Source organism: Henckelia pumila, chromosome 3, assembly GCF_033568475.1.
Source record: "Henckelia pumila isolate YLH828 chromosome 3, ASM3356847v2, whole genome shotgun sequence".
NCBI lineage: Eukaryota > Viridiplantae > Streptophyta > Magnoliopsida > Lamiales > Gesneriaceae > Henckelia > Henckelia pumila.
This window is the reverse complement of record NC_133122.1, coordinates 40,996,770-41,007,415: the sequence shown is the minus strand read 5'-3', so window position 1 is coordinate 41,007,415 and position 10,646 is coordinate 40,996,770.

Here is a 10,646-nt window from a genome sequence, read left to right as displayed (position 1 = left end):
TCGTTCATTTGTTCTTTTTGCAGTTATTATATAAGGAAAAATGAGGTAACCGACCAGGGGGGCTTGTTTGGTTTGCAACTTTGCATACCATAAATGTGGAGAATTTGGTGCGTCCAAGAAATTTGTAGTTAAACCAAAAAAAAAAAAAAAAAAAAAAAAAAAAAAAAAAAAAAATGGAGTAAAATGTAAAGTTGTTTTGTTCCATTAATATATTAATAGTTACTGAGCACAAGCGTTGTGTGGGTAATATAATAAGTTGTGTGGGTAATATAATATATGATATTAAAATTTTGTGTTTTGAAAATGTACGTGGTGAGTAGTTAAATTTTCAATTGAAGAAAAAATAGGAGAAACTGCTGTGAAAATTTGGCTGCAATAAGGGGCGAAATTGGAAGGAAATTTTGGTGTCCTCACACCTTATCAAAAACAGTTTTTATAAGTGTTTTAAGTATTATAAATAGTATAGATATTACACAAACTATATTATTCAGGAGCATGCGTTCTGTATTTATGCAATACGTTTTTTTTTAAAATAAAAACAAAAAAAAATAGATAACACTTTTGAAATGTGTTTTTTTGTGAATAAATAAATTAATTTTATCAACGTGATATTTTTGTAAATAAGTTGTTATCAATAGACAAAATAAAATAGTATTTTGGTAATTAAATTAAATATATATATTAAAAGATAAAATAAAGATGAGTTGATCATAATTACATATCAACCTTCAACTTTAATAAAATAAAATAAATAAAATAGAATAATAGATATATAAAAATCATTTTAAAACCATCAATATTTCACATTTTGAAAGAAAAGAAAATCAAACAAACACAAGGTGTTGGTTTAAAGAGTATATTTTACAAATCTTAATTTGTAAGACGATTAATTCTGCACATATTTACAAAATTACGGTGACCCAAATAAGATATTTGGGTAATAAAATTGACTCATGAGATGGTTTTACATAAATTTTATGTACTTAAAAATATCTCGTGTTATTTAATGTAAGAAATTCGATATTCTAACACGATTACATAGCCTAAGACAAAATACGTGTCCTTTGTCTTAATATAATATGATGAAAAATTAAATATATTTTTTTAGCTACAAATTTGTTCTCTCCTAGCATACGAACGTAGGGTGTTCTACAAACGTTTATTAATTCACATTCTTAAATATTTTTCCTAGTGATCAAACGTTATTTATTCACCGAAGTCGTTACGGCAATAAAAATAAACAAAGAAAACGAAGTGGTGCATAAAGCATTAAATTGTTTAGTTAATTAGAACCAAACGAGGCGTTGAGGAAAAAACAGGGGGGCCCACTAATAGATGCGTGGCTACAGTCCATATGGCGGTCTCAAATTATATATTTGGGTTTTGTCCATTTAGCGGACACGTATCCCATTGAGTAAGGTAAGTAGAGCCAGTATGCGGCTCCCTGACTCATAAAGCTCTGTCCCAGTCAAGCCTCGGGTAGAATATTTGAGGCCCATTTATTTATTTATTTATTTTGAACGAATTGAGGCCCGTTAATTTAGAACTGTTTCTTTGCGCTACTTTTACGCGATGATAATAATAAATAATTTTGAAAAGCATGGGTAATTTTATATAATAATAATAATCTGGATGGCCTTTTTTTTTTCCCTTTTTTAAATGATATAATCTGGTGTGGTTGGATAACGTTAGATATGTCCGCGGTTAAAAAGATTAGCTCATATGGGCATAGGCGAGTTGGTAAGGTTTGAGGTGACATGAGAAGAGATTCTTCAGCGTTGCGGGTTCGATCCTCGTGTGGAGCATATTCCCTGCTGAAATATTGTGGGGTATGCTCTGGGGGTTGGGTCATGTTTAGGGCTGTAAACGAGCCGAGCCGGCTCGCGAACTTTTCGAGCCGGCTCGAAAAAATATTCGATTCGGATTCGAATTTTTCGAACTCTAGCCGAACTCGAACTATTATACGAGCCGAACTCGAACCTAAAATCTTTTGTTCAAAAGCTCGCGAATCTTTATATAATATATATATATAATATATTATATAAAATATTATATATATTATAAATAATGTTATATTATATATAGATAATATTATATAAATATTATATAATATATTTGAATCGAACTCGAACTATCTATCGAATCGACCTCGAGCCGAAAATAAAAAAATTTCGAGCTTTGAGCCGAACTTCGAATATCTCAATTCGAACTCGAGCTCGAACTCGAACACTAAAATTTTGCTATAGTTCGGCTCGGTTCGGTTCGTTTACAGCCCTAGTCATGTTGCTCCCTTCTTCAGGTCTCTGTCGCTCGTGCACATCCCTCGATTTAGCCTCCGCATGAGCCAATAAGTCTCTGACTCATGTGAAATAGGATCTCCTTCGGAATCAACCCTTCTTAAAAGGTAAAAGGGGTTAATGGGCTTGGATAACCATTGACGGGGTTCAGGTGCGACGGTTTTTTTTTAAAATAAATATTATGCCACGTTGAAAGAGGAATCGAACTCCAGCCTTAGATTTATATCGTTTTAACGTCTGTATATTTATACAATATCTTTACTATTTTTATTATATTATAATTATAATAAATTTATAATGCACAAAGCCATTAGAAAAATTGAATTTAGTTAAAGAAATGAACAGACATAATTGCTATTAGTTTTTTTTCTTTAATACAAAATCAGAAGGGCAAAAAAATGATCCGACCAAACCCAACCTCCCCTGCTGCGCATTTATTCCCCACGTTTCTTTATCTGTCATCCTCAATCATTCCCCACATTTTCAATTTTCTTTTTTCAGCTTACAATTTATGTAAATTTATGATGATAAATCTTATATCTTACTAATTGATTATATAAGATATCATATGATTATATTCAAATATTACATTATACACGTAACGCGTGTGTCCCGTGGCTAGTATATTTTAATACAAGATGGTCATATGTTAACCGTTATTAGTTATTTTGATGGTTGTACGAAATTGCACATGATATTATTCACTAAAACCAGTGGCATATATACCCAGAATTTTTAATCGAGTGGGATAATTTAATAGATTTAAGAAAATGTACAATAAATATCATATATACTTTATATCTTTTTACAATAACACTCTCCCAAATTTCATGCTTTGAAAATAGTGAAAAATATTTTCATTATCAACTGTATCAAACACATCTCACTCAATATATGGTACCAAAAAATTATTTAATCATCTTTCAGCCGATTACGAAGTGATGTTTTAACAATTTTCATTACTAAAAAACGCTCTCTACAGTTGCAATTACAGCGAATAATAACAGTGCTAACTTTCAAATTAAATATATCAAATAAAATAATTGATGTTTTTTCTATTAAACGATCATTTTAGCAATCTTGCTAAGTTTTGCAACCTCAAAAAATTGATTGCTACTTCATATGTGAAATAGAGTTATGACGTTGGTGTTCAAGAATTACTAACTATATTAAAGAAAAATCAGATGATAAACTGAGCAAATTGAAGTAATTTTTATTATCATGAGTAAAAGAAATGAATTTGATGGATCAAAATATGATATACATAACAACAAATTTGTGTTCACCCAGTTAAAACCATTGTTTGAATCTTTGAAAATATGTCGCTTCATAAAACCTTTCAAAGGTATAATAGTTAAGATTGATCTTTTTTTCAGTATTTTGTCGCGATCTCCAAATATGTGTTTACTGTTATTTATTTAAAGCTTATCATGTTAGTCAATAGAGGTGACTCTTTTGTTATTGAGAAAGATGTTGCATAATTAAAATTTGTAGATCTCATGAAACGACCCTAATTCTATAATAAATAAATATGCGGAATTTTTTTTTTTTTTTTTTTATACTACTAAATAAAATATTTACATATATGCCCATACATGTATGCACTGAATTAAAATACTTAAAATAAATTCACGACTAAATAAATAAACAATTTAAATACTTAAATAAAAATGCATTCTTTGAATTAAATAAATATCTGAGTCAACCCTATAATTTAAAAATGTACTGCATAAATAAAATAAATAAAAAGTGTGCATGCACTAAAATATTTAATAAAATATTTCAAACACCTCAACCCAAATAAAATAATAAAATGTATCATAAGACATCAGCACGGTGACTCAGAAGCTGTCACGGTCACGGGGCTACTGCAGCGCTGCTCATACGTCCTCACCACCGGTAGGGGTAACCTGCTCCTCTACATACTCACCTGCACCATATCAGTGTAGTGAGCCTAGAGGCCCAACATGCATACTAACAAGGGTTTAAGATAATTTAAAACAATTTAATACTAATACATACATATACATGAATGAGCATGCTTAAAAATTTCATAACATAACTTACATAAATAAACATACATAACATACATAAGTTGTTGAGCATTTATTTTCTAAACATCGAATGGTCATATCCGTAAGTGTGACCCATAGTGCGACTGATCAGTCTAAGAAACCATCGTACGAGGCTGGTGGCGAACCACCCATACATAAATGGCAGAAAACTGCCCATACATAAATGGCAGAAACTGCACATACATAAATGGCCACACTACTTCAATTTCCACCTAAAATATTTTATTCGCTCAACCATAGAAATTAAATCATAGCATAAAAATTTATTTCATGAATGCATGTACTTAAATAAATTGTGTGTCCTTCATATATATTTAATTTAGTTTTCTTACTAACATATAAATATTAAAATAACTTAAATGCATAAAAATAATTAAATATATAATCAGGACACATGCAATTTTCTCATGGATGGTTCTGGACTGCTGGCCCTACACTCAAGCCCATTAACTTAAATCTGGCCCATTAACATACTTAAGCCCAATAACTTAAACTTTAAGCCCAATTAATTAATCTAAGCCCAATTAAAATAATTAAGCCCATTAAAATTACACTAAGCCCAATAACACTTAAACTGGCCCATTGGGCCCAAAAACCCAAAGATTGGCCCATTAACTTTTATGGGCCCAAAAGCCCATAAAATTAATGGACTAAATTAATTAAAATTTTAAAAGTCCAAATAAAATTATTTGGGAGTCCAAATAATTTTATTTCAATTAAATTGACTCAAAACCCATTATTTCATAAAATATTTTAAAAATAAAAAGACTCGAGCCCGGCCCACCAAACCCGGACCCGGACCCACTTAACCCGACCCACTAACCTACTGACCCAACCCGAGCCCCCACGACCCGACCCGGTACCCTGAAACCCTAAAACCCGAACCCCCTTACTTCCCCATGGCCGCGGCCGTGAGCAGCAGCCATTCCATGGCTGCTGCCGGCAGGCTCCGGCCGCCCCTGGCCGGAGCGCCGCCGCCCGGACGTAGCCCACGTCCGGGCGGACCTAACCTGTCCGAACCCCAGCCCCCATGCAGCCCGGAAACTGGAACCCGACGGCTCTTCCCTTCCAACCCTAACCTGCGCGCAGCTGGACTCTTCACCCCTAAACCGATCGGCCTAGCCCTTCTCAGACCCAAGCCCCTCCATGGTTCGATCCTTAGGCACCCTAGGACCCCTCTTGACCGAACCCTCAGCCCCGAACCAAGCATGGAGAGGAAAAACGTGAGTTATGCATATGAAATCGAAACACAAGGCACCAACAACAACATAGAAATCATTTTTCTGAAAATAATTTAAAGGAATTTCGATGCTTACTATAATCCATATAATATATACTGATATTGTACGAAAATATGAAAGAATTCATGCCTTTCACCGTAGATGACGAGAAAACACGAACGTGGGACGGTTCCGGGACGACGGGACGAAAATACGGGCTTTTGGAGCTTCGAACCTCTTGGCTATGGCTTCTCTGGGTGTCGGCTAGATGGAGAAGAAGGAGATGAAGGTGGGTGTCGGCTGAAGTTGAGAGTGACGTGAGGTTTTGGGTGGGGTTGGGTAGATTTAGGTTTTATTTTAATAGAAAATAGGGTAAGAAAATATATAATTAAGGATATAATATATATAAAATATAACTTAACTAAAACTCTAAAAGAAATCTTTAAAAAATCTGAAACATAAAATAAATCTCGAAATATTAATTTAGGGGAATTTTAAAAATACTAAAAAGTCAATATTTTGACTAATTTTGGATAAAAATGACTCCCTAAAATTAAATAAAATTAAATACTTAAAATTTTGGGATAATAAAACTCAAAATAATATTTTAAGGCTCTAAAAAGGCTCATAAAATAATTTGGGTGGAAAGTTGTCATCTCGTCCGTCCACGGTCCCGTCTACGCGATTAAAAAATAAAAATACTAAAAATCATAAAAATCACTAATTATGGGTTAAATGCTTAGAAATAAATTAAATCATGCATAAATAATTCACATAATTATTTAACCCATAAATCATAAATTTAATTAATTAAATATCCTAATTATGCAGGCGGATTTATGTAATTAAAAATACCGGGTGTTACAATTCTCCCCCCCTTAAATTGAATTTCGTCCTCGAAATTAAAGTACTTACCCGAACAACTCCGGGTAGCGAGTCCTCATATCCTCCTCGGTCTCCCAAGTAGCTTCCTCCTCCGAGTGATTCAGCCACTGGACTCTGACCATCGGTATGACCCGCGTCCTAAGCCTCCGCTCCTCCCTAGCCAAGATCCGCACTGGTCTCTCCTCGTACACAAGATCTGGTGGCAACTGTAAGGGCTCGAAATCCAACACATGCGACGGGTTGGAGACATATCTCCGAAGCATGGATACATGGAAAACGTTGTGCACTGCCGCTAGCCCTGGAGGTAGAGCTAAACGATAGGCCAACGTGCCAACTCGCTCCAAGATCTCGAATGGCCCTATATATCTCGGATTAAGCTTGCCTCTCCGTCCAAAACGCGCTACTCCCTTCATAGGTGACACCTTCAAGAATACGTGATCACCTACTGCGAACTCCAAATCGCGTCGTCTGGCATCTGCATAACTCTTCTGCCGACTCTGCGCAGTCCTCATCCTATCTCGAATCTGCGTCACGATGTCAGCTGTCTGCTGCACAATCTCTGGACCCAACAAAATCCTCTCACCAACCTCATCCCAATGCACCGGAGATCTGCATCTTCTCCCATAAAGTGCTGCATATGGAGCCATACCTATAGACGACTGAAAACTGTTGTTATAGGTAAACTCCACTAATGGCAGTCTAGTCTCCCAAGAGCCCCGAAAATCAATGACACAAGCTCTCAGAAGATCCTCGAGAACCTGGATCACTCTCTCAGACTGACCATCTGTCTGGGGATGAAATGCTGTACTGAACAGAAGCCTAGTCCCCATAGCCGTGTGCAGACTCTTCCAAAACGCAGATGTGAATCTCGGATCTCTGTCGGACACAATAGACACTGGTATGCCATGCAGTCTAACAATCTTTCTAATGTAAAGCTCTGCATACTGTGTCAAAGTATAGTTAGTCCTCACCGGCAAGAAATGAGCTGACTTGGTGAGTCTATCCACAATCACCCAAATCGCTGTGCAACCTCTGGCACTCCTCGGCAAGCCAACCACAAAGTCCATCGTAATATTCTCCCACTTCCATTCCGGAATAGGAAGAGGTCTAAGAAGTCCTGCTGGACGCTGATGCTCTGCTTTGACTTGCTGACAAGTCAAGCACTCTGACACCACTCTCCCGATGTCACTCTTCATCCCAGGCCACCAATACAATAACTGCAAATCTCGGTACATCTTCGTACTTCCGGGGTGAATGGAGTACGGAGATGCATGAGCCTCTGCTAGAATCTCGGCTCTCAACTGATCAACGTTCGGTACCCACATCCTCCCACGGTACTGAACGATGCCATCCTCCACTGTATACAAGAGATTACCTCTGGCCTCATCTCTCTGTCTCCATCGCTGTAGCTCCTCATCAGTAGACTGTCCCTCTCTAATCCGATCTCGCAGAACTGGCTGCACCGTCAACACTGACAAGCTCGGTGCATGGCCACTCGGATAGCACTCCAAACCAAATCTCTGAATCTCGGTCTGTAGTGGTAACTGTACAGTCAAACATGATACCACTGACGACTTCCGACTCAAAGCATCTGCTACTACATTAGCCTTACCCGGATGGTAGCTAATGTCACAGTCATAGTCCTTAACAAGCTCAAGCCATCTGCGCTGCCTCATGTTCAACTCCTTCTGGGTGAAGAAGTACTTGAGGCTCTTATGGTCGGTGAAAATCTTGCACTTCTCGCCGTAAAGATAGTGCCTCCAGATTTTCAACGCAAATACCACTGCTGCAAGCTCCAAATCATGCGTCGGATAGTTCTGCTCATGAATCTTCAACTGTCGCGACGCATATGCGATAACTCTGCCACTCTGCATAAGTACTGCGCCCAAACCAAGCTTGGACGCGTCGGTGTACACCACTAACTCCTCATGTGGCACTGTCATAGCTAACACCGGTGCTGAAGTAAGTGCATCCTTCAGCTGATCAAAACTCCTCTGACAATCTGGACTCCAACTATACTTCGCGTTCTTCTTGGTCAAGGAAGTCAAGGGTACTGCAATAGAGGAAAAACCCTTGATGAACTTCCTATAGTATCCTGCTAAACCCAAGAAGCTACGAATCTCCGAAGCATTCTTTGGAATCCCCCAATCCCTCACTGCCTGCACCTTGGACTGATCCACTGCAATCCCATCCCTAGAAATAATGTGGCCTAAAAACGCCACCTGCTCCAACCAAAACTCACACTTACTGAACTTTGCAAACAGTCGATGCTCCCTCAAAGTCTGCAAGGCTGTATGCAAATGCTGTGTATGCTCCTCAATGCTCCTCGAGTAGATCAATATGTCATCAATGAATACAATGACAAACTGATCTAGATACGGCTGGAAAACACGATGCATGAGATCCATAAAAACTGCTGGAGCATTGGTCAACCCAAAGGGCATCACCAAGAACTCATAGTGCCCATATCGTGTCCTAAAGGCAGTCTTAGACACGTCTGAATCTCTGACTCTCAACTGATGGTAACCAGATCGCAAATCGATCTTGGAGAATACCGAAGCTCCCTGCAACTGATCGAATAAATCCTCTATCCTCGGTAGCGGATACTTATTCTTCACTGTGACTCTGTTGAGCTCTCGGTAGTCAATGCACAATCTCATGCTGCCGTCCTTCTTCTTCACAAACAACACTGGAGCTCCCCATGGAGAAAAGCTAGGACGAACAAAGCCCTTCTCCAACAGCTCCTGAATCTGCTCCTTCAACTCTCTCATCTCTGTAGGAGCAAGTCGATACGGTGCCTTAGAGATAGGCACAGTATCCGGAAACAACTCAATACTGAACTCCACCTCTCTCACTGGTGGAACTCCTGCAACATCGTCAGGAAAAACATCTGGATAGTCACATACCACCTCTATATCTGATAAAGATCTGCTAGAAACATCTGAGGTAGTGACCACACTAGCAAGAAAACCCTGACATCCATTGCGCAACAGTTTCCTCGCACGAACAAATGATATCATCTGAGGAATACTGCTAGACTGAGATGCAAAGAAAGTAAACATCTCACCTCCTGCTGGCTTCACTGACACTGTCCTACGTCGGAAATCAATCGAAGCTCCATTAACTGATAGCCAGTCCATACCCAAAATCAAGTCAAACCCAGTCAATGGAAGAACCACTAGATCTGCTCGAATGGAGTGTCCCTGCACCTCCAATGCCAGATCCCTGATGACACTAGTGGTAGTGATAACCTGTCCGGATGGCATGGTAACATCGTAACCACTGTCTACAACCTCCGGTGAAATGCCTATCCGTCTGATAAAATCTCGGGAGATAAACGAATGCGTGGCTCCTGAATCTAGCAACGCAAACGTGGAGTTGCCTCCAACTAGAATTCTCCCTGCACGCAGAAGATTCCCAACAATTCACACCACTATGCCCCCAAGGTTAAAACACTAAAATCCTTAATTCTAATCACAAAGAAACAAAATTTTTATTCTAGCATGCTGATAATTAAACTCATGTAACAGGCATTCAGATATAATTGCAATTAAACAAAAACAAAGAATTGAAAAAGTTCTAGGGTTAGGTATACCGGTGATCAAGGAGGTATCTGGGTCTGCCTCCTCAGCCTGCATCACATAAACTCGCCCACTGACATTCTGCCTCTTCGGGCAGTTGGCAATCTGATGCCCTGGCTCCTTGCAACGATAGCAGACTCCTGCTCCCATAAGACACTGCCCGGAATGCATCTTCTGGCACTTCGGACACACTGGATATCTCCCTGGAGTAGGGGCCCCGCCCCTAGTCTGCTGCTGTGGCTTCCCCTGAGGCCTCTGCTGATTCGGGCCCTTAGATGGCCCTGTAGACTGTTTCTTCGCAGGTGGCTGCGAAGATGGTCGCTGATACCCTGTCTGCACAAACTGCCTCTTACCCTGCTGCTCTCTCTGTATCTCTCTCCGTCCCTCCTCGGAACGCAAGGCCCTGCTGACTGCAGACTCATATGTAAAGACGTCTGCCATCCGCACATCATGCCTGATCTCAGCCTTCAGGCCCTCCACAAACTGTCGCAGCTTCTCCTGCGGACTATCAGCAATCATGGGCACAAAATGACAGCCCCTCTCAAACTGGCTCACATACTCTACAACCGACCTGTCCCCCTGACGGAG